Source organism: Microtus pennsylvanicus, chromosome 7, assembly GCF_037038515.1.
Source record: "Microtus pennsylvanicus isolate mMicPen1 chromosome 7, mMicPen1.hap1, whole genome shotgun sequence".
NCBI classification, from domain to species: Eukaryota; Metazoa; Chordata; class Mammalia; order Rodentia; family Cricetidae; genus Microtus; species Microtus pennsylvanicus.
This window is the reverse complement of record NC_134585.1, coordinates 89,435,746-89,461,783: the sequence shown is the minus strand read 5'-3', so window position 1 is coordinate 89,461,783 and position 26,038 is coordinate 89,435,746.

The following is a 26,038-nucleotide window of genomic DNA, read 5'->3' as shown; positions in this document are numbered from 1 at the left end:
ACTAGCAATGATTGGTCTATTCCAGGGCAGGAGAACAGTTGCGTGGTCAGGTGATAAGACAGAGCATCTCTGTGGTCTTCCTGACCTTGTTCTAGTGACTAAATCAACACATCAGGAACTGAGTCAACATCTGTGGGTTGTCTTTGCCTCAATTCCCAGAACGGAGTTATGTTTGAAGATTATTCACAAGGACACAGGAGGATGAGCAGTCCAGCATGTGTGTGTGTGTGTGGGCGACTGTCCCGTTTCCAAGAGAGAGTGAGTATAAGGTTTTAGAAAAATGTCTTAGGGTTGAAGGGGCTTACAAATGCATTTAGAGTCTTTCAGCTGTTTTCTTTTCTATTATGGGTGTGTGTGTGTGTGTGTGTGTGTGTGTGTGTGTGTGTGTATGCAAGGGACAAGCTCAAGTATCATTTCACGATCCACTGTTTTTGTTGTAACGCAGTGTGAATCCATGTGCAACATAAGGAGGTTTAATGTAAGATTCTTTTCCCCTAAAGTGCACATGAAAGAAATGGGATTAAGAGGGTAGGAGGTGCTACAGCTTTGAGCAGAGCCATAGAGCACTCGTGACAACAGCAGGAGAATTTCAGCAGCTTGCCATTCCCCAGTAAGTCTCTTTCTGGCCTAACATCCTTTAATCTCCTCAACCTCATTACAATGCAATCATTTCTTGTCATTTTATAAATCAAGGAAACATTTCCAAACTTCCTAGTGATGATTGACACATGACAATTTATGTTCGATGAAGGGGTGGTCTTATTGCCCCCAGAATAAATTATCAAATATTAGGAATGAAAAAAAATAATGGGCCAGCAAGAAGGCTCAGCTGGTAACACTTACCCCTGGGAATCTGACAGCCTGAGCTCTATCTTAGGGGTGCATACAGTCAGGGGAGAGACTCCAACAGGCTGTCCATGGATCTCTAGCTGTGTGTAAGTATGTGCACACACAATAGATAAACACAATGTAGAAACACACACACACACACATGCACATTAAGCTGGAAAGTGTTGGTTAATGCCTTTAGTCCCATCACTTGGAAGACAGAAGTAGAGGCAGGAGGATCTCTGTGAGTTCAAGGCCAATCTATTGAGCGAGTTCTAGGAAAGTCAGGGCTAAACAAAGAAACTCTGTCTCTAAGAGAGAGAGGGGAGAGAGACACAGAGAGAGAGAGAGAGAGAGAGAGAGAGAGAGAGAGAGAGAGAGAGAGAGAGAGAGAGAATATTCCCTAACCTAATACTTAGGGTGCTGAGGTAGGAAAATCATGTTCAAAGCTAGTGTGGGCTACATGGTGAGAGGCCCTATCTACAGAGCAAAGCAAACGATGAGACATCATCCTCAGTTTCTTTTGGACTCAGAAAACTAGATTCCTGTTTAAATCATCCCCAAAGCATGAAAACCAAGGATACAATAATTTCGCAATTATCCTGCTGTTTGGAAATTAGTGTGCACTGATTCTTTACGAACTATTTTAAACAAAATGCCTTTCTTGAATTATTTCACTTATAAATTAAGTTTCAAGTCATGAAACGCTAGAGAGATGGAAGTCAGTTTATGAAAGTGCAGTTAAAAATAAAATTCTCAGGAAATTATATATTTATTGTCAGTCTCCACATAAAGGTCAGTTTTACAAAGCCATCATTATAATATTTCAGATTTAAGTACTGAGTTCTCTGGGCTTTGCTCACAGTTCTCAACACAGCCAAAAGCTATTACTTAGATAAATGACTTAATGAATAAAAATTCATCGTAACGAGGCCATTTATTCTTTCAGGACACTTATTAAAATTCAGTCCTAATATTCTAAGTGAATTTTTCTTTGCCTGAAAAACAAATGTAACAATAGGAAAGATAAAATGAAAATTAATGTTGCCTGAGAAATGGCTTATCCCATCGAAATATGACCAACAAGGGAAACTTTCCAACAGCATAGCTATTCTCATTCATCACCATTCTCTCTTCTTTTTTTCTTTTTTCTTTCTTTCTTTTAGTTTTTTGGGTTTTTTTGTTTTTGTTTTTTGTTTTTTTGAGACAGGATTTCTCTGTAGCTTTGGAGCCTATCCTGGAACTTGCTCTTGTAGATCAGGCTGATCTCAAACTCACAGAGATCTGCCTGCCTCTACCTCCCTAGTGTAGTAATATGGAGCGGCGGCGGGGCTGCGTCCCCAACACCCCAGCTGCCTGCTCGGCTAGCTTATGCCCCGAAATAATTACACAGACACTCTATTCATTTAATCACTGCTTGGCTCATTTCTACCTGGCCTCTTCTAGGCTAACTCTCGCACCTGGACTAGCCCATTTCTTATCATCTGTGTAGCACCGGTCTTACCGGGAAGATTCTAGCCTAAGTCCATCCTGGGTCGGAGCTTCAGAGCTTCATCGCGTGTGTCTGCCCAGGAGCCGGGAGCATGGCGTCTCTCTGAGGCGTCTGCTCCCGAGAGGAGAGCTGTCGAGTCTGACTTCACTTCCTCTTCCTCCCAGCGTTTTGTTCTGTTTACTCCTCCCACCTATCTCCTAACCAATGAGAGCCAAGCAGTTTCTTTTTATTTAACCAATGACCTTCCTCCATCACCCTAGTGCTGGGATTAAAGGTATACACCATCACCATCACTGCCCGGATATTATTATTATTACTATTATTATTATGTATACAGTGTTCTGTCTGCATGTATACCTGCAGGCCAGAAGAGGACACCAGATCTCATTGTAGATGTTTGGGATCTACTGTTGTTGTGTGAATTGAACTCAGGATTAAGGGAGAAGCATTTCTTTCTGCTATTTGTGTAATGGGGAAAATGGCATCTGGCAACAGGAATTCAATGATGAGGATTTGACCATGTCTACATAGGCCAGTGGTTCTCAATCTGTGGGTCACAACCCCTTTGGGAGTCATATGAGATATTTACATTACGATTTATAATGGTAGCAAAGTTACAGTTAATATGAAGTAGCAATGGAATAATTTTAGGGTTGGGGGATCACCACAACACCAGGAACTGTAGTAAATGATCACAGCATTAAGAAGGTTGAGAGCCATTGCCACAGACTCATGACTGAACAGTGACTGACGTTGCCAGTTCTGAACATGGTGCGGCTGTGAGGATCCCTGCTTAGACATCATGGAATTGAATAGTGCCACCAGGATCCCTACATAGATGTCAGAGAATTGGATAGTGTCACCAGGAAGTGTTTGGGTTCCTCTGGTCTCCACTCCAGTAACAGCCTGGAGCTTCTGCTTTTGAGGTTTGCTGTCATCTGAAGAACTCTTCCAAACAAGTGCACAAACAACAAACATAGTTTTTCTAATGAAGGTGCATGTGCATGCATGTGTGCTAGTGTGTGTGTGTGTGTGTGCGCGCACACACATGCAACTGTGTTGTAAGAGTGCACGTTTGTATGCATGACTGTGTGTTTGTGTGAGTGTGTGTGCACAGGTTTGTGTGTGTGTGTGTTTGTGTGAGTGAGCAAGTATGTGTGTGTGTTTGTGTGTGTGTGGCATGTATCCATCCACACATGCTTAAACTAAAGCTGGCAAGCTTACCACAGAGCTGGCAAGAAGCAGTATTTATTTTAGAATCACATATAAACTCCAGGATAACTCATAAGCATGATGGAGTACAGTTCACCCCTCTATAATAACAGAGTCAGATTCTGCCACTGTTACATCAAAATAGTTTGAAAGCATCCTCTTGAACTATGAATTGTGTGTGTGTGTGTGTGTGTGTGTGTGTGTGTGGTTTTTCTCAGCTGACCCTTGAAGATGTATTTCACTTTCCTTCATTTCTGTTTATCAGTTCATGATGTTCATTCTTCAACTTGGCTTTGCAAACTTGTGTGAAACAGGCTAAGGGCTCAGGAGTTCATGTGCCTGTGAGGATTCATGGGCTGAACACCCCCTTCTCTGTTCTTTGACTACAGAGGCCGCTCAGGCCCCCCAGCAATGATTCCATCTCTCTAACTCCTTTTTTGAACCCCAGGCAGTGATGGATTTTAATGGCTGTACCTGGGGATGCATTTCTGAGTTCTGGAACCCTTTAGTTGTACTGCTCAAGCTGGTCCCGACCACTGCCAATTCTGATGAAGAAAAGGTACCCAAGAAGTCCCATAAAGTCAGTTTTAAGGCATTTCACCACACACTACAGCAACATCTGGAAACACCATTCTTTCATTCTTACAGTTTCACAGATATATATATATATATATATATATATATATATATATATATATATATATATATATACAGGTGTACTCCAGACTAGATATATCTAATACATAGATTTCTTTTTTCATCAACTTGAAGTTTGTAAAAGTCTCCGTGGGGCTAGGCATGGTGGTGCATTTGCTATGGATGAGCAGGGGTTGGTACATCACTCACTGAAGTACACAATTTACATCAGGGCTCACCTTTGGTGCATACTCTGTTTAAAACATGTACAGTGACATGCACAAAACAATGCAGGATTATTTAATTTTCTAAAAAAAAATCCCGTGTTCCACACATTGGGCTTTCCTGCCCCTCCCTTGAAACCCTGGAAACCACCAATCATTTTGCTGTCTCCATGGCTCCTTCTCCAGTATCATGTATTCGAAAGTACATGCTATTGAACCTTTTCAGATTGTCTTACTCCTTACCACCGTATCTTAATTAGCTTTCTATTGCTATGACAAAACACCATGACCAAGACAACTTATTAAAGGAAGCATTTAATTTGAGACTCACAGATCCAGCAGGTTAGAGGCTATGACCATCATGATGGGGAACGTGGCAGCAGGCAGGCAGACATGGTGTCTTAGGGTTTTCATTGCTGTGAAGAGGTACCATGACCATGACAACTCTTACAAAGGCAATATCTAATTGGGGTGACTCACTTACAGTTTCATGGGTTCAGTCCATTATCATGGCAGGGAGCATGGCGGCTTACAGATACACATGATGCTGGGGCTGAAAGTCCTACATCTTGACTCAGAGGCAACAGGAAGTCAACTGTCAAAGTCCGCCCCCACAGTGATGCACTTCCTCCAACAAGGCCTCACCTCCTAATAGTGCCACTCCCTTTGGGGGCTATTTTCTTTCCAACCACCACACATGGTATTGGAGTAGCAACTGATAGCTTACATCTGGATCCATAAGCGTAAGTTGAGAGAGTTAACTGAGAATAGCATGGGCTTTTGATACCTCAAAATTCACCCCCAGCAACACACCGCCTAATCCTTCTCAAATAGTTCCACCAACTGGTGACCAAGTGTTAAAAATACATGAGCATGGGGGCTGTTCTCATTCAAATCACCACAGTATATATTTAATTAAAAGAAATTTAAATGATATTCTGCAACTATAAAACTTATTGCAGAAGAAATCAAATACCACTGAATGTAGTTGTTCCGACGAGGCACCACCATGATGACACACGCTACGCACTACATTTTGAGCTTCCCTGAAGGTCCCTGAGAGCTGCCATTTACTAAGTGACCAACAGTGTGAATCACTTCCTAAGGAAGTTATACAGCTCAGATAAATATCATTACATTTTACATAGATGGTGGTTTGCAGAGCAAATGAGAACCGGGGAACCCTGCTCAGAGCAACATCTCTTTTATAGGTTAGAATTAGGGATAAAACGTGACGATTTCTTTCAGACGCTCAGAAACCTCCTGGCACATGCTAAGTGCTCAGTCAATATGGGTTGTCAGTCTTGACCCAAGACTGATTTCCAACAGGAAGATAAAGGGTGCGCTCAGGCCAGTAAGGGAGCAGCCATTAAAGACAGCAAGGCAATAGCCAAAGGTTGCCGCCTCAGTTAGGCCAACTGGATGAAGAAGGCTGGGTTTGTCTGTGACTATTTATTACCTGAGGGTTACTTGGTCTTTCTCTAGGACAAACATAGAGGATCCTTTCTGGCCTGTCTGCCTGCTTCTTCTTTGTCAAGTCCTATACTTGCTCTGTACTAAAGCCATGAGCAAACTCCATGGAGAACCACTGGGGTCCTCACCCTGGACTCTCTGAGTAAGTTCCCAGACCTTTGGGAATCTAGAAGTGTGATGGGGCAAGTTATTTTACTCTTTCTGTGACTCTGTTTCCCCTTTGCAAAATGAGATCCATGTACTATGGCTTTAATAATCAGGGGAGAAAATGGAGCATGTGTACAAGGAAGTAAGATTTGCTGTAAATGAGCCAGACATTTTGGGAAAGAAGCAACCATTGAGATATTTTCTTATTTTTGAAACCTTTGTCTGCTGAGCAAGATTCACTGTAATTTCTTAGGTAGTCACTGTGAGGCTGTCGACTGTCACCAGACATGAATCCGACCATGGGGGAAAGCCACTCATCCTCTCTGTCTGAGTTGTCTATGTGAAGTTATGTGGTCTGTTTACCTCTCAGGGGTTTTGCTAGGTGATGTACACTATGTGTGTAAACCCCATAGTAACTTTAGTACCCACTAAGCATCATGCTGGGGGTGTGGTTATTTGCCTAGTTTGCTTCCCTGTTGCTATGCTAAACACCGCGACCAAAAGCAATTTAGGAAGGAAACGACTCATTGGCTGATATTTCCGGGTCACTGTCCTTCGTTGACCAAAGTCAGGGTAGAAATAGAATCAGGAATGGAAACAGAAACTACTAAAGAATGCTGCTTACTGACTCGGTCCCCAGTTTATGTCCCACTAGCTTTCCTAGACAGTCCAGGCTCACTGCCTAGGGATGGTACTGCCTGTTGTGAGCTGGGCCTTCCTAGTCAATTAACAGTCAATGAAATACCTCACAGACTTGCTTGCAGGTCAATCTAATCAATGCAATCTTCAGCTGAAGTTTCCTCTTCCAAGTGAAGCCTTACTGTATCAAGCTGCCAATAAAAACCTAACTAGGAAGCATATGAAGACCAGTAAGACCAGCTTCCTATTGTTCCTGGGCTCTCAGGAAGGAAACAGTACATAATTATGTGCAGTAGAGAGTCAGTTTGTACAAGGTACAGCCTGGGCACAAGAGAGAACTATTGTCTTTGCTTAGAGTCAACAAGGAAGGGTTCCTGTAGGGTGGCGACAGTCAAACCAACATGTGAGAGTGACCACCTTAAGTGACTAATGATTGCAGCATCAGGGACTTTTGATGGCATAATCTACCTTTGAAATTGTAGAGATCAGCTGAATTGAGGAACAGAGTTCCGGAAGAACTAAGACAATGTGTGGGTTTCCATCACTCTCTTCTCTTTTTCAGTGCGGAGTAAAGCAACCTTTACTACTAATAAACGTAGAAAGTTAACATCCTTCCTCAATAGAAAAGTCGGTCCCACCCACTGAGAAGAGACACACAAACCACCAAGTGCTCCATGGTAGCAGAGTGCTCTTGTAGTGTTAAAGTGTCTGCCCCCAGAGGACAGAGCAATTCCAGAAACAAAATGTGCTTTTACAATGGAGGTTGCCCCAATATGCAGGCAGAGCTTGACTGGTGGAATGGCCCGAATTACTGTCTTGGAACAAGGAAGTAAATGATAAAAATACCACTCAAGTGCTCTTGGTAAAAAGTCTGATTTGAGCCCAACCACAGGTACCAAGGCAGATCCAGACTACAGGCTGTTCTGAAAGGGCTTCAAGGTTTGTATTATGAACAAAAGAAGTGAATATAAAGATCAAATTTGAGATAGTCCAACAGGATTAACAGCGAAGTATATCACAGTAACACTGACCGGAGAATGGTTCAGAAATAAAAGCAGCTGTGAAAGTTTGGTGAGGGTCGCATGCTGGATGTTGTCTGTGAGCCAGCTGGTGAGTCTCTTAGGTGGGACACTTAGTTCTTCAGACCTAGAATAATAACAGGTGATGTATCCTGATAGCTGCAGCTAGCTTCTGGATGGCTGGAAAGGGGAAAATTCATGATATCTATATGTAATGTGGATGAGTGGAAAGAGATGGAGGTATAGTAGATATGGTGTTAATGTTACTGTTTTGAGACAGCATTTTTGAAATTAAGTAGTTAGCAAACAGTAATGGCTAGCATCATAGTATCCGCCTTAGGTAGTGTTCTATTACTGTGAAGAGACACCATGACCAAGGCAACTCTTATAAGGGAAAACATTTCACTGAGGGCTGGCTTACAATTTCAGAGACTTATAGTCCATTATCATCATGGCAAGAGCATGGTGCAGAAGAGGCAGGCATAGCTCTGGAGAAGTAGCTGAGAGTTCAGTCAGACAGACAGAGAGAGAGAGAGAGAGAGAGAGAGAGAGAGAGAGACCGGGCCTGGCATGGATTCTGAAACCTCAAAACCCACCCCCCAGTAACATACTTCCTCCAATAAGGTCACATCTCCTAATCCTTCTAATCCTTTCAAACAGTTCTACTCCCCCTGGTGACTGGACCATTCTTATTCAAACCACCACAGCATCTTCATGCATATGTGCTATTATATTTTGTTTTTATATTCCCCTTCCCATGGCCCCTCTCCATACCTCTCTGCCTACCTCTGGCTGATTCCTGTCCTATGCCCAGATGGCTTCCCCTCTGTTTTCATATCACATATGTTCCATTATCTACTCTTTCCCAAACTTCCTTAAGATATCTTCTCCCTTCCTTTCCTTATAACCCACAAAGACATATATAAATAAGCACATATGTATAATTTTAAATCTTAGGTTCTGCTATCACAGGCATGCCCCACCTACACACAGTTTGTGTAGTGCTGGAGACTGAGCCTCTAATGTATGCTCAGCAAGCACTCTGACATCTGAGCTATGTCTCCACCCTCAAGGAGTAACATCTTTTTTTAAAAAAAATATTTATTTATTTATTATGTATACAATATTCTGTCTGTGTGTATGCCTGCAGGCTGGAAGAGGGCACCAGATATCATTACAGATGGTTGTGAGCCACCATGTGGTTGCTGGCAATTGAACTCAGGACCTTTGGAAGAGCAGGCAGTGCTCTTAACCTCTGAGCCATCTCTCCAGCCCCCAAGGAGTAACATCTTAAGTGAAGCTGCAAATAGGCCACGAGGAAAAGGCAGAGCCAAACAGGGGCAGGGTCTGTGAAGAATGACTAAGTGAAGAACCATGTATGAAATCTGCTGTGGGCACACGGAAGACACGCGCTCCACCTGTGCACCTGCATAACCATCAGCGATATTTGAGCATGAAACATGACCTCCATTCCAGGAAGAAACCCCAAACCGAAACCAACACAGTATCTGAGAAACCCCCTTTGGCAGAAGAGCATTTTGGCATTAAATCAACTCAGTGATGCAATGTTATGAAAATATCTCTTACATTCTGGAACTTTTTGCTTGATTACACCCTACAGTCTCTTAGGGAGGCATTTTCTCAATTGGAGTTGCATCTTCTCAGGCGATTGTAGCTTATGTCAAGTTGACATGAGAACTAAGCAGGGCACAGCAGATGCCTGGGCTGTTTGCTTTTTTGTTTTGAGTTCATCTTGTATTCCTCAGTGTCTTTACCTGACCTTGCATTCTGCCTTTGATCAATATTAGCTGTGTGGATTCCGATGAGTTAGTTAGCCTCCCTGGGCCTTGGTTTGCCTTTGTCAAATTGCTCTAAGTTTAGTGTCTATTTTGTAGATTTTCTGTGGATATTAAAGTTTAGTAAAATGATCAGATGAGGACCTGACACATAATGCATATTAAATATTTGCTATTTTGGGGATTTATTCACTCCAATTATAGGCAGGTCCAGGCCGACGGAGAGTGACAAAGGGACTCTGAATTACAGAGCAGAGTTTAAAATGCAAGCATAATTTTATTCTTTCCAAGAATTCTTAGTGTGCTGCTGGCCAGAGGTGGGACCATTTTAATAATGGTTTCAGGCAGCAATCTTAGAATATATGCAGTGATTTCGCTAGACAATTTGAACCAAGTTATATAAAACAAAAATGTGGTCTATTTCTGTTCTACAGAACAAGCTTCAGTCTCCTTGAACATCTTTATATGAAGCCTCCGTCTTTTTTCTTTCTTTCTTTCTTTCTTTCTTTCTTTCTTTCTTTCTTTCTTTCTTTCTTTCTTTCTCTCTGTACTTATTTATTTGAAACAGCATTTCCCTGTGTATCCCCAACTGTTCTAAAACTTGCTCTTCATACCAGACTGGCCTTGAACTCATAGAGATCGACCTACCTCCCAAGAACTGGAATTAAAGGCAGGTGCTGCTACTATCACCTAGCTGAAGCTGTTCCGTTGGAACCTCTAGCTTGCTCCTGCATGGAGAGTCCCATTCCAGGCTCTATCTCCAAACCCTGCCCACTCATAGGGTCTCTGAGCAAAACAAAGGTGCCAAAAAGCCCAGTTCTGCATTCTTGGTAGTTGCTGCAGCTTTCTCCTCTAAAGTTGCCAGCTACCCAAGTCTCTGCCTAATCACTCAGATTTTAACTGTAATTGGGTACAAACCCAGCTTGGGGTAGATACAACATCACCTTGCCTACAACCTATTAAGTTTCCCTGCTTTGATTTGTGGGCATAGCTTCTCCAGCCTTGATCTCTGGGACTGGAGATCTTCCCAGGAGTTGCTTTGCTCAAATAAACCTGTTCTACCTTTTCAGTTTGGCTTGACCTGGCTTACTACGCCATCGGCACAGAAACCTATTATGGAGGTGGGGCAGAAAACCCATTAGAAGCCTCCCTTTCTACCTGAACCACAGCTCTGCGCTGTAGTAGAAAATAATCAGGGGCAAGTCCTTGGGGCTAAGAGGATGGACGGCTCCTTCCACCTCAACACTTATAGTTGGAGGAGTAAACACGGTTGTTGGAGATAGAACCATGGGGGAGTGTTATTTTAATAGAGCGGAGGCCTTTTCCAGAAGGAAGGTCAGAGTACTGGTGACTGCAGCAGAAAGATGGATGATAAATATCCTAAATTCTCCTCTGCCCATCCTCCTTCTCATGGGCCAGCTTCCTGCTGCACAGAACAAATGGAGAGTCACACAAAGCTTGTCAAGGCACCCCACTATAGGGAATGGGTTCCAAAGAGTCAGTTCAAGCATTAGGGACAGGTCCTGGTCCCACTGCTAGGCGTCCCACAAAAGAACAAGCTACACACTGTCTTTCACTCACATGTGATAGGCCTAGGTTGGTCCCATGCCAACTCCCTAGCTGCTGGTCCAGAGTCAGTGAGCTCCCACAAGCTCAGGTCAGCTGTCTCTGTGGGTTTCCCCATCATGATCTTGACCCCTTTGCTCATATAATCTCTTCAACTGGACTCCCAGAGCTCGGCCCAGGGCTCGGCTGTGGATCTCTGCATCTGTTTCCATCAGTTACTGGATGAAGGCTCTGGGATGACAATTAGGGTGGTCACCAATCTGATTACAGGGGAAGGCCAGTTTAGGCATCCTCTCCACTGTTGTTGGGAGTCTTAGCTGAGGTCATCCTTGTAGGTTCCTGGGAACTTCCCTGGTACCAGGTTTCTCCCTAACCCCATAATGGCCCACTCTGTGAAGATATTTCTTCATTACTGTCCCCTCCATCCTGCCCCCAAATTGACTATCCTAATCCCTTATGTTCCCATCCCCTATCCCATTTTCTCTACCCCACCCCCACCCCCAGTTTATGCAGGACATCTCATCTATTTTCTCATTCCAGGGAGATCCATGCACCCTCTTAGGGTCCTCCTTGTTACCTAACTCCTCTGGGGCTGAGGATTGTAGCCCGGTTATTCTTCGCTTTACATCTAATATCCACTGATGAGTGAGTACATACTGTGTTTGCTTTCTGGGTCTGGGTTACCTCACTCAGGACTATTTTTTTCTAGTTCCATCTATTTGCCTGTGAATTTCATGATGTCATTGTTTTTTTGTTTTGTTTTGTTTTTTTACCACTGAGTAATAGTCCATAGTATAGATGGACCACATTTTCCTTATCCATTCTTTAGTTGAGGAGCATTTAGGTTGTTTCTAGGTTAGGCTATTATTAATAAGGCCACTATGAACATAGTTGAGCAAGTGTCCTTGTGGAATAATTGGGCATCCTTTGAGTCTATGCCCAAGAATAAGCCGTAAGATTTTAATTCTAGTTCTGCCAACTGTGTGTAGAATGGGGTAGTTCCAGGAGCTGGGCAGAAAATGCAAGATTTCTTACCAACTATTAAGATATGTGGGTTTGTTGGTTTTTTTGAGGGGGTTTTTTGGTTTTTTTTTTTGGTAGGGAAAATTTAATCCTCTTTTGAGGCTAATCTCAAAGTTAAAACTGCCCCAAACAGAAAAGGCTAGTCTGACAATTTGCATATTCCCGTGATCACCCCTCCAGATTCCACTGTAGATATCTTCGCTGGGGTTGGTCTTTTTGCCACCATGTGTCACACTTTTATATAGTAAGCCAAAATATGAAACACAGCAAAACAAAACCAATTTTCAGTGTAAGCTAAAAAGCCTGAGGTAGGCAGTCTTGGGCAGCCGGGAAGGCCCACACACTCTGATGCTGTGGTGTCAGCATTTGGGGCCTGGGCGTGGGCTGTGCCTATTTTCTTAGTGACCAATCTAATTAGACTGTTAGTTCCCTTTCTCCTAAAGGCGTGGTGTAGAAGGCAGGGAGGTCATCCTGGGCTTGCAGCTGACGTGGCTGTGGAGCAAAGCAAGCCTCCATGGGCCTTGTTAGAACTCGCTAAAATGGGGAAAAAAAAACTCAGGAATAAAGGCTATGTATCCATATTAATAAAATGACCACAACCCTTTTAACATCAGCACTTGAGTGGGTTCATCTAGTTCAAAACTACTTTCATTTAAAATAACTTCTAGTAAGGTGAGCATCCAAACTGCCTAGGCTCCCACAAAGCCAGTGCGTGCAGTAGGATCAAAAAACCCACTGCGATTGTTCTTGAGATCTCAGTATTCTTCATTGTCCACTATGTTCAGCTAGTCCGGGTTTATCCCATGCTTTTTCAGACCTAGGCCAGCTGGCCTTGGTGAGTTCCCGATAGAACATCCCCATTGTCTCAGTGTGTGGGTGCACCCCTCGTGGTCCTGAGTTCCTTGCTCGTGCTCCGTCTCATTCTGCTCCTGATTTGGACCTTGAGATTTCTGTCCGGTGCTCCCATGTGGGTCTCTGTCTCTGTCTCCTTTCATCGCCTGATGAAGGTTAATATTCAGGAGGATGCCTATATGTTTTTCTTTGGGTTCACCTTCTTATTTAGCTTCTCTAGGAACATGAATTATAAGCTCAATGTCCTTTATTTATGGCTAGAAACCAAATATGAGTAAGTACATCCCATGTTCCTCGTTTTGGGTCTGGCTTACCTCACTCAGGATAGTGTTTTCTATTTCCATCCATTTGTATGCAAAATTCAGGAAGTCCTTGTTTTTTAGTGCTGAGTAATACTCTAATATGTATATATTCCATACTTTCTTCATCCATTCTTCCACTGAAGGGCATCTAGGTTGTTTCCAGGTTTGTGGGAGCCTAGGCAGTTTGGATGCTCACCTTATGAGACCTGGATGGAGGTGAGTGGTCCTTGGGCTTCCCACAGGTCAGGGAACCCTGATTGCTCTTCGAGCAGATGAGGGAGGGAGACTTGATCGGGGGAGGGGGAGGGAAATGGGAAGCAGTTGCGGGGAGGAGGCAGAAATCCTTAATAAATAAATAAATTTAAAAAAATAAAAAATAAAAATAAATCATAAGTGATTTAAAAAAAAACACATGGCAAATCAGAAGACTGTGAGCAAAAGGAAGAAACTTTTATATTAATTGGAACATATTTTTGTAGTGGTTATTTCAATTGTATTTGATTAAATAAAGGCTGTCTGAAGATCTGAAAATAAACAAAAAAAAAATAAAATAAAATAACTTCTAGGCCAGGCGGTGGTAGCGCACGCCTTTAATCCCAGCACTCGGGAGGCAGAGGCAGGTAGATCTCTGTGAGTTCGAGGCCAGCCTGGTCTACAAGCGCGAGGACAGGCTCCAAAGCTACATAGAAACCCTGTCTCGAAAAACTAAAAATAAATAAATAAATAAAATAACTTCTAACTGTTTTTATCTCTGGTGGATTTTATGTTTTGTTTTGTTTTGTATCAATATTTTTTGATATGTCAGGGCCGCACTGGATTTCAGGTTCTCCTGTCTCAGCCTTTCAAGTATTGCTTTAAAGGAGCCACCACAGTCAGTTCTCACCGTTCACCTCTAAATTATTTTCCAAAGTATTTAAAGTATTTAAGTATTTAAAGAATAAATACAACCGGGACTGGAGAAATGGCTCAGCAGCCAACAGTGCTGTCTGCTCTTGCAGGGAACCTGAATTTGGTTCCCAGCACCCACATCACACAGCTCACAACTAATAACCCACAGCTCATAACCCCAGCTCCAGTGGATCCAGGGTCCTCTTCTGACTACTGAATGAAAGTACTCAAGTGCGCGCGCGCGCGCGCGCACACACACACACACACACACACACACCACACTTTTTTTAAAAAAATGTTTTTTTAAAGGAGTAGTTAACAATTTTATCTGACATTTCAAAACTTAACTTCACTAGATTACATGGGTGTCTTGTGATCTCAGTTCAGTCTCCCCCACCCCCTGTTAAGTTTCAAACCTGGGACAAATGACTGAAATGTCTATTTAACATATCAAAGCTAGACCTGGCTGTCAGGTTCTCCCAGCACCCCTCAGTCCCTACCTGTCACAGGGAATACACAGCTTGTATACCCCACCCTCCATCCTGAACTCTCCTGCTCAGGGGTTGGGCTGTACTTCCCCCCAGAGGTTCTTCCCTATATCATACAGACATTTTGGTTACCCATCCCTTTTTGTACCTTTGGCCTCCTGGCTGCTGCTGTTCCCATTCCCATGTTTCCTACCCTCCCCCCTCTCCCACATGGCCCAGCTCAGTCTGGTAGTGTCCACTCTGTACTCTCCCAGATGTCCCTGCCTCTGGCTGCGCTCTCCCACACATCCACAATGAACGTCCTCCTCCACCACACCCAGGAGCAGTCATGTCCTTTCGTTTCCTTTTCTTTTTCTCATTTTCCCCCCACCCCTCACCCCCGCCCCCACGCAAGCCTTGTTCCTTCTCTGTCAGGATTGATCGCATGTTTCTCTTCCCTTCCTTCTTGTCCATTTTGGCTACAATCCAGTATTCCTTTCCTTTCTTCCCTGCTAACTTTCTTACTGATGGACTGACTGTAACCAATCTACCCCATTGGCAAGCTAACACTATGGAAGGCCACATAACACATGGTAAGGGTGGCATTTTATGGCATAGTCTTTAGCTGCATTCTGTGATGTTTCTGATATGACTGACATTTTGTGTATACAGTCTTCCTGACATTCTTTTCCTAATATCATGATTTTCTTTCTTTCTTTTTGTTTTGTTTGTTTGTTTGTTTTGCTTTTCGACACAGGGTTTCTCTGTAACTTTGCAGCCTGTCCTGGAACTAGCTCTTGTAGACCAGACTGGCCTCGAACTCACAGAGATCCGTCTGCCTCTGCCTCCTGGGTGCTAGGATTAAAGGCGTGCGCCACCACCGCCTGGCAATTTTGTTTTTCTTTTTGTTTGTACAAAAGTTGTGTTTACTCATTTCAGGTTCTCTATACTTTCCACAACCTTTACCTGAAGTTTCAGGAATGACTGCCTCAATGCCAAGGCAAACGAGTCTGCTATTGGGATCCTCCTTCTTCACAGAAAGTTTCCAAGTACAATAACACATCTCTCATCAAAGTTATCACTTGCTCTGGATGTTTAGTTGGAAACTCCTCTTCGGCCCCACCTCTCTCCAGACCTCAGCCTCAGAAAGCCCACCAAGTGGCGGCTCCTCCCCTAAAGCTGAAGACCACGCCTACAGGGTGTTTAAGAGCCCGCCCCCTAGACCTGCTGCAGAATTTCTCTCCTGCTTCCTTGCCCTGAAAATAACTCTGGAGTTGCTTTGCTCATTAAATCTGGTCTTTTTAATTTGGTTTGATTTGACTTACTGCGTCAGTGGAGAAAGCCACTGCCAGGGATCCAAAATACTTATAACTAATAATGTCTAGAATTCCTAGAAAGGGACTGTCCTAATAGCGACATTTTTTTCTCTTCTCAAAATATTACCAACCAAAATAGGAGGAGGATTCAAATACATGAGGCCTGGGGGACATTTTACAGTCAGACCATAGAGCCCTCTACTGGTGATCCAATTATGACTGTTTAGTCAATAAATCTGATGAATAAGGAAACTAAGCATGGAGACATTGCCTCCCCCAGGGACAAGGTCATCAAATAAATTTAGTTTTCTTCATAATTTGGCTTAACATTCTTTTTACTGAGTCAGCTTGCCTACAGCCAAGAGAATTTGCTTTTCATGCAAAAAAAAATCTCTAGTATAGGGAAGTTGAATAAGTAATATTTTCCTGAATATATACATAATCTTAAGATGCTGAAGAAGGAAGCCTCAACTGATGGAAATGTTGAGTGAACGCCGAACCAAACAAGTCTTACCTTCACTATCAAACTTACAAAGAAAAGATAGGTTTTATTTTTATTGATTTTTCAACATAAGGTTACTCTGTGTCGCCCTGACTGTCCTGGAACTTGCTGTGTAGATCAGGCTGGCCTCAGACTCAGAGATCTACTTGCCTCTCTCAGGAGTGCTGGGATTAAAGGTGTGTGCCACCACCACCTGGCAAGATAGCTCTTGGAGGCCAGGTTGGCCTCAAATGCACAGAGAGATCTGCCTATCTCTGCCTCCTGAGTGCTGGGATTAAAGGCATGCACCACCACTGCCTGGTTAAGACAGGCTGTTTTTTAAAGTGTGCTTCCTTTATTCCCAATGTTCTTCTTGTGTCTAAAAGACTTTTGGGGAGCAGGAATGAAGAAGAGAACAGCTAATGTTTACTGGCATGGTCTCCTTTAGTCTTCCTCACATCCTCTTGGGGTACATAGGCATTCTTATCTCTGACCCACCTATGGGGAAGTAGAGGTTTATAAATGGTAAGTAAGTGACTTGTATGGGAGTTACAGGCCAGCCCCTAGCCTGGTTCCAAAGCCATGGTCCTAGTTGTGAGGTTCCAGGTGTAGACTATTTCCAGGCAGTTTTGGCTCTGTAAGACATTGCAACGTGGAGCATTGCTAACATTGTTATTAAGAGCACATTCTTTCAACAGACCCTAATTATTTTCTTTCTTTTTTTTTTCTTTGCTGGCATGTCTTTCCAATCAATAGTGTTCTTAGATTATACTGTGGACATTTTTCAGGATTTAGAAGCAGGATGAACTAATGGAGTATTCCTCCCTTGGGTGTTCTGTAAAATGCAGGTAGGGGGAGACCCCTGTGAGGCAAAACTTCTTTGCGCTCAAGCAATTGTAGAGAAGGCCTTGACCATTGATCCCAGCGGAGAGGCTGCTTTCCAGGAAAGGTGCTTGAGAAGGGATCCTGCATGAGGAAGGCAGCTGTGGACACCACGGAGCTTCTTTTCTTAGGCTTTTCCCTTTCTCGTGTTTACTTACAGCTCCTGGTGAGCTCAGACGACATGTTCTTGAGTGGTGGGAATGACTTGCAGCTTTAGAAGCTCGTTTTCTTTCTCAGCTTTTACCTGTAGCTTTGTCCTTATGCCTTCCTGTTCTCACCTCACAGCCACTGACACGGAATAGAGAGGGTTTGTCTCCCAGTGCAGCTCCAAACTTTTCCCAAGCTCCAAATTGTTACTATTATCCTTCATCTGACTTTTTCCTTTTTGAGACAGGGTGCCTCTATGTATTTCTGGCATTCCTGGTGTTCACTATGTAGCTCAGGCTGGCTTTGAACTCCCAATCGTCCACCTGCTTTTGAGTGCTGGAAGGAAAGGCACGCGCTATTACATACTCATTCAACAGTGTATATTTGAATGGGGCCTGTTGATGGCCACGTGATGTGGAGGCTGAACTAACCGGGAGATAGAAATTGGTGGGAGAGAGTTTTATTCAAGTCTGGACTTGGAAAAATGGGATAGAGGCTCTCCCAGAGCAAAGTGCCTCTGAAAATAGGAAGCATCCAGGACTTTATATGACGGGTGGAAGCTCCTGCACTTGAGACGAGTGTTTATCCTCCAGGACAACATCATCTTTGAAAGGTTTGTATGGCGGAGATTATCTCTATCTTTTCCTTTGAAAACCGGCTTCAGGGCTGATCCTCTTAGCCCCTGTTGGTATACAGGTTTTGCAGGTGGAAAAATGTTGACAGGCAGAGGAACGAGGAAGTCTCCTAAGTCTCGTTTCCTACGGTTTAGAGCAATATGTTGGAAAGGCAAATGGTTAGACTCCAGAAGAGGAGACAGGGTCAGCTGGGCTTTGTCTATATAACACGGCAGAGTCCAGCAAAGGACAGGCTGTGTCTGCACTGGTTCCTGTTTATAAACTCATTTTCATTTTCCCTATGATTTAAATCTTCTTTGCTACATTCTTAAGTTCCATCAGAATTCCCATGAAGTTCTGCTTACAGCATTCTAGGACTTTCCTAGAAGGCTCTCCCTTCAAACTACCCCAGATTAGTGCCAGAAACTAGTGCCAAACACTTGAGGACCAGGGCGTAAATGACAGCAATGATCCCATTTCTCTTATTCCAATTTTCTATGTTAGTTACTTTTGCAATGCTGTGACCAAAGGGCCTAAGAGAATTTTTTTTTTCCCAGCTGGTTCAGGCCAGCAGTATAATTGAGTCTTGATTGCTTGATTGCAATACCCTGCTTGTGTACAAGGTCTTTGCCTCCTGGTAGATAGGAAACAGAGGGTGAAGAACAGACCAAGGAGTAGAATAATCATCAAAGACTTACCTACAGGGATCAACTTTCTCCAACAAACCTCACCTCCTAAAGTTTCCAGAATACCTGAAAAAAATCACTACTAGCTGGGAACCCCGTGCTCAACACATGAGCCTCTGGAGGAGACTTCAATTCCACATAATTTTCTTCGAAATAAATGCATTAGCATAGGAATAACTTTATTAGGCAACAACCTCATTTATCTGAGATACAGTATTGTTACCAGGTTAGTGAGTGAATCCCAAAGTCTATGAACATTTTTTTTTCTTATCTGAAAAGCCTGTTTGGGACACACACTTTGCTGAAATTCTTGAAAATGTAATTTGGTATTGTCAAAGGACAAAATTAACATTTGACTTAAAGATTTTTTTTTTTTTTTCAAACAACCGTGGGTGACATTTTATTACTCCTTTCCAAAAATAAATGACACTGGAGATAATTTCCTGCCACAATTTCCAAATGACATTAAAAATTGTCTATCACTGATTTTCATTTCAGTGTGTTAAAGTCATGTAAAGATGTGCCTTCTTCCCACATGGATAAAATATCACCTTGTAAATTACAGATACATTTTCATTTTACTTTTATTCTATAGGTCCTCATAGACATATCACTTGGAAATACTTTGTACGAATAGCTTCTTGTGTTGTGTTTAATGCTGCTGGTTCACAGAGGACTGTGGCTCCTGCTTTCCTTCGGAAAGCAATGAAACCAACATCATCTCCCCCATGGAGCTCCAAATTCTCAGAGAAAACAGGGAGGTTGCCGACAATGACAGCTACGGCTCCATGGTGTGAACTTGTGTGCCACCGTGAATACGACCTGGAGTGTCGGTCTGCACTCACTGTGGAATGGCCGTCCCAGTGGTGGTGAGGAGGACTTGGCTGGCATCGTGTGACTTCCATCAGCACCACTCTGTTCTCCAAAGGGTGCACTTTTCTGACTTCCCCATCCTAGTGCTGTTGTGAAGAGGCTGCTCGTTTGTTTTCTGGTTGCCCAGACTCCCAAAATAATCACATAGAAACTATATTATTTAAATAGCTGCTTGGCCAATCACTTAAGCATATTGCTAGCTAGCTCTTACATCAAGAATTAACCCATTTCCATTAGTTTATATGTTACCATGAGGTTTGTGGTCTACCGGCAAGGTTCCACCTGACAGCTTGCATCTTTTCCCTCTGGCAGCCGTATGGTGTCTCTTGACTCAACCTTCTTTTTAAGTTTCCCCCACCTACCTCTATTCTGCCCTATCACAGACCAAAGAAGCTTCTTTATTCATTAACCAAAAAAGCAACATATAGACAAAAGAACTTCCCACACCATTTCCCCTTTTCTGTTCAAATAAAAAAGGAAGGTTTTAACTTTAACATAGTAAAATTACATATAACAAAGCTGGTATCAAGCAAGAATTACAGTTATAACATTTATGTCTAGTTTACCTTTTATCATAACTAAGGAAAACTATAATTATAACTATCTATTTTTCAACACCAGCAAAGATGCCAGAAGGATATAATATTACCTAAGTTAACAGGAAGTACATTGTAAGTAACTTCCAAAACTCTAGAATTGACAGAGATATCTCACTGTCTGGACAGTCACCCAAAGTTCTTCTGTACTGTTGGGGCATCCATCTTCAGCCCACTGGCCCATAGTATCTGGCAGACTTTTCCATGAAGCAGGAAATTTCAAAGACAGTTCTGCCTACATTGGCAGTTTGTCAGTCACTTTCTTCTGTGTCTTTTAGGACTTTTTACGATAATGAGACACATCTCTGCTCCTGGAAGCACCAAATACTTCAAGAAGAAGATGGGAATTGAAGAGGCTCCTAATGGTGTTTGCTGGCCATTTGGGCAAGAAACTGCTCTTGCCTGGACTGCTTGATATTATGCTGTATGAACTGGACATGCAGGATCCACAGCAAAAAAAGACTGCTGAAGTTGCCTAAAGGTAAGACCGTCCTTTGGAATTCCTGCTTCATTAAAGAGTCTGCCAGAAATTAAAGATTTTTTTTTAAAGATTATTTATCGTGTACACAGTATTCTGCTTGAATGTACACCTGCATGACAGAAGAGGGCACCAGATCTCATTACAGATGGTTGTGAGCAACAATGTGGTTGCTGGGGATTGAACTCAGGAGTCTGAAAGAGCAGTCAGTGCTTTTAACCTCTGAGCCATCTCTCTAGCCCCAGTTTTAAGATCTTTAATTGGCTTCTGTTTCCGATTCTAAAATCAGGAGAAACTCCATTCCCCATGAAAGACTATGTGTTCTGGTGAGCTGAGCAGAAAAAAAAAGAAAAAGAAAAAAATTTAAATAAATAGAGAAGGGCTTCTTAAAAACATCAGAAACAAAAGCCAAAAGATGAGTGGAAATTTCTAAGCCATTTTCTTTTAAGGGAGGGATGTGGAGACAGAACAATAGCTGACTGAACATCAGGTTATTGCAGGTTACTTTGTTTTCTGCAGAGAGCAATGCTTGGAGAACTTCATTACCATGCCAGTTGGAACTGGTCTCTTTGGAAACTGTGTTCTTTTTAAACCATATTTCTTGAAAGTTCAAATAGCAAATTAGTTCTGGTTTGGTGCACAGAGCTTAGGAATGGTGACTTTATTCCAGTTTTCAGACTGGTCTATTGAGGCCAACTTAAGAAGAATAGCTCAAAATGATGCCCTATTATAATATTGATTTGATGGTACCCACATTAAACTTTAGCAATAAAAGGTTTAAAGTGATGACAGTATCAGCTATGAATATTATTAATTTTCACTTACTCGAGATTGGAAACATGCATACTTTATAAGATAAAATAACATCATTATCTCAAGCTATAATATTTTCGTATTAGTACTCACTGAAGAAAATTCAAAATAAATTAATAGTTTCAATATTTAGTACTGTTTCTTCAAATGCATGGTTATTTCCTATATTTCTCTGATCCTTATATGATTAAAACTATATAGATCTCTAGGCTCCTGCTTTCTTGAAAGATGCTACTTGTTGTCTTACATGCTGTGGGCAGTCTGAGGCCTTTCATAGACAGACCCTTTAAGGACTGGTAATGAGACAACTATTTAATTTTTTTTTAATTTATTTATTTATTAAGGATTTCTGCCTCCTCCCCGCAACTGCCTCCCATTTCCCTCCCCCTCTCCCGATCAAGTCCCCCTCCCTCATCTGCTCAAAGAGCAATCAGGGTTCCCTGACCTGTGGAAAGCCCAAGGACCGCCCACCTCTATCCAGATCTCCTAAGGTGAGCATCCAAACTGCCTAGGCTCCCCCAAAGCCAGTACGTGCAGTAGGATCAAAAACCCACTGCGATTGTTCTTGAATTCTCAGTATTCCTCATTGTCCTCTATGTTCAGCTAGTCCGGATTTGTCCCATGCTTTTTCAGACCCAGGCCAGCTGGCCTTGGTGAGTTCCCGATAGAACATCCCCATTGTCTCAGTGTGTGGGTGCACCCCTCGCGGTCCTTAATTCCTTGCTCGTGCTCCGTCTCCTTCTGCTCCTGATTTGGACCTTGAGATTTCTGTCCCGTGCTCCTCTGTCTCTGTCTCCTTTCATCGCCTGATGAAGGTTAATATTCATGAGGATGCGTATGTGTTTGTCTTTGGGTTCACCTTCTTACTTAGCTTCTCTAGGAACATGCATTATAAGCCCAATGTCCTTTATTTATGGCTAGAAACCAAATATGAGTGAGTACATCCCATGTTCCTCTTTTTGGGTCTGGCTTATCTCACTCAGGATAGTGTTTTCTATTTCCATCCATTTGTATGCAAAATTCAAGAAGTCCTTGTTTTTTACTGCTGAGTAATACTCTAATATGTATATATTCCATACTTTCTTCATCCATTCTTCCGTTGAAGGGCATCTAGGTTGTTTCCAGGTTCTGGCTATTACAAACAATGCTGCCATGAACATAGTTGAGCATATACTTTTGTTGTATGATAGGGCCTCTCTTGGGTATATTCCCAAGAGTGGTATTGCTGGATCCAGGGGTAGGTTGATTCCGAATTTCCTGAGAAACCGAAACACTGCTTTCCAGAGTGGTTGCACAAGTTTGCATTCCCACCAGCAATGGGTGAGTGTCCCCCTTTCTCCACAACCTCTCCAGCAAAGGCTATCATTGGTGTTTTTGATTTTAGCCATTCTGACAGGTGTAAGATGGTATCTTAAAGTTGTCTTGATTTGCATTTCCCTGATCGCTAGGGAAGTTGAGCATGACCTTAAGTGTCTTTTGGCCATTTGAAGTTCTTCTGTTGAGAATTCTCTGTTCAGCTCAGTGCCCCATTTTATAATTGGATTGATTAGCCTTTTACGGTCTAGTTTCTTGATTTCTTTATATATTTTGGAGATCAGACCTTTGTCAGTTGCGGGGTTGGTGAAAATCTTCTCCCAGTAAGTGGGTTGCCTTTTTGTCTTAGTGACAGTGTCCTTTGCTTTACAGAAGCTTCTCAGCCTCAGGAGGTCCCATTTATTCAATGATGCCCTTAGTGTCTGTGCTGCTGGGGTTATACATAGGAAGTGGTCTCCTGTGCCCATGTGTTGTAGAGTACTTCCCACTTCCTCTTCTATCAGGTTCAGTGTGTTCGGACTGATATTGAGGTCTTTAATCCATTTGGACTTGAGTTTTGTGCATGGTGATAGATATGGATCTATTTTCATTCTTTTACAGATTGACTTCCAGTTTTGCCAGCACAATTTGTTGAAAATGCTGCCTTTTTTCCATTGTATACTTTTAGCTCCTTTATCGAAAATCAGGTGCTCGTAGGTTTGTGGGTTAAAGTCAGGATCTTCTATTCGATTCCATTGGTCGATTTCTCTGTTTTTATGCCAATACCAAGCTGTTTTCAATACTGTAGCTCTATAATAGAGTTTGAAGTCAGGGATGGTAATGCCTCCAGACAATCCTTTATTGTATAAGATTGTTCTGGCTATCCTGGGTTTTTTGTTCCTCCATATAAAGTTGATTATTGTCTTCTCCAGATCTGTGAAGAATTTTGATGGGGATTGCCTTGAATCTATAGATTGCTTTTGGTAGAATTGCCATTTTTACTATGTTGATCCTCCCAATCCAAGAGCAAGGGAGGTCCTTCCATTTTCTGGTGTCTTCTTCAATTTCTTTCTTCAAAGACTTATAGTTCTTGTCGAATAGGTCTTTCACTTCCTTGGTCAGGGTTACCCCTAGATATTTTATGCTATTTGTGGCTATCGTGAAAGGTGATGCTTCTCTGATTTCCCTCTCTGTTTCCTTATCCTTAGTGTAAAGGAAGGCAACTGATTTTTTGGAGTTGATCTTGTATCCTGCCACATTACTAAAGGTGTTTATCAGCTGTAGGAGTTCTTTGGTAGAATTTTTGGGGTCACTTATGTATACTATCATATCATCTGCAAATAACGAAAGTTTCACTTCTTCCTTTCCAATACAAATCCCCTTGATCCCCTTATGCTGTCTTATTGCTATTGCTAGAACTTCAAGCACTATATTGAAGAGGTATGGAGAGAGTGGACATCCTTGTCGTGTTCCTGAATTTAGTGGGATGGCTTTGAGTTTTTCTCCGTTCAATTTAATGTTAGCTGTTGGCTTGCTGTAAATAGCTTTTATTATATTTAGGTAGGATCCTTGTATCCCTATTCTCTCCAAGACCTTTATCATGAAGGGGTGTTGAACTTTGTCGAATGCTTTTTCAGCATCTAATGAAATGATCATATGATTTTTTTCTTTCAGTTTATTTATATGGTGGATTACATTGATAGATTTTCGTATGTTGAACCAGCCCTGCATCTCTGGGATGAAGCCTACTTGATCATAATGGATAATTTTTCTAATGTGTTCTTGGATTCGGTTTGCCAGTATTTTGTTGAGGATTTTTGCGTCGATGTTCATGAGTGAGATTGGCCTGTAATTCTCCTTCCTGGTTGAGTCTTTGTGTGGTTTTGGTATCAAAGTAACTGTAGCTTCATAGAAGGAGTTTGGTAATGACCCTTCTGTTTCTATATTGTGGAATACATTAAGGAGTATAGGTATTAGGTCTTCTTGGAAGTTCTGGTAGAATTCCGCATTGAAACCATCTGGTCCTGGGCTTTTTTTGGTAGGGAGGTTTTTGATAACCTCTTCTAATTCTTCGCGACTAACAGATCTGTTTAGATTGTTCACCTGGTCCTGGTTTAACTTTGGTATATGGTATTTATCTAAAAAAGTGTCCATTTCTTTTATATTTTCCAGTTTTGTGTTATACAGGCTTTTGTAGTAGGATCTAATGATTCTCTGAATTTCCTCTGTGTCTGTGGTTATGTCCCCCTTTTCATTTCTGATCTTATTTATTTGTGTGTTCTCTCTCTGTCGTTTAATTAGTTTGGATAGGGGTTTGTCGATCTTGTTGACTTTCTCCAAGAACCAGCTTTTTGTTTCATTGATTCTTTGGACTGTTTTCTGTGTTTCTATTTTGTTGATTTCGGCCCTCAGTTTTATTATTTCCAATCTTCTACTTCTCCTGGGCGCGTCTGCTTCTTTTTTTTCTAGAGGTTTCAGGTGTGTTGTTAAGTCCCCAATGTATGCATTTTCCGTTTTCTTTAAGTGGGCACTTAGTGCTATGAACTTTCCTCTTAGCACTGCTTTCATTGTGTCCCATAGGTTTGAGTATGTTGTCTCTTTATTTTCATTAAATTCAAGGAAGACTTTAATTTCTTTCTTAATTTCTTCCTTGACCCAGGTGTGGTTCAGTAGTTGACAGTTCAGTTTCCATGAGTTTGTCGGCTTTCTGTGGGTAGCATTGTTGTTGCCTTCTAACTTTAATCCGTGGTGATCAGATAGGACACAGGTGGACACTGATATTTTTTTGTATCTGTGGAGGTTTCCTTTGTTTCCAAGTATGTGGTCAATTTTTGAGAAGGTTCCATGAGCTGCAGAGAAGAAGGTATATTCTTTCCTATTTGGGTGGAATGTTCTATAGATGTCTGTTAAGTCCATTTGCTTCATTACCTCCAATAATTCTCTTAATTCTCTATTAGGTTTCTGTCTGATTGACCTGTCCCTTGTAGAGAGAGGTGTGTTGAAGTCTCCTACTACTAGTGTGTGTGGTTTGATGTCTGCTTTGAGTTCTAGTAATATTTCTTTTACATAAGTAGGTGCTTTTATATTGGGGGCGTAGATATTCAGAATTGAGACGTCATCCTGATGAATTGTTCCTGTTATGAGTATAAAGTGACCATCTCGGTCTCTTCTGATTGATTTTAGTTTGAAGTCAGTTTTGTTAGAAATTAATATGGCCACACCTGCTTTTTTCTTAGGACCATTTGCTTGAAACACCTTTTCCCAACCCTTTACTCTGAGTAGGTGCCTGTCTTTG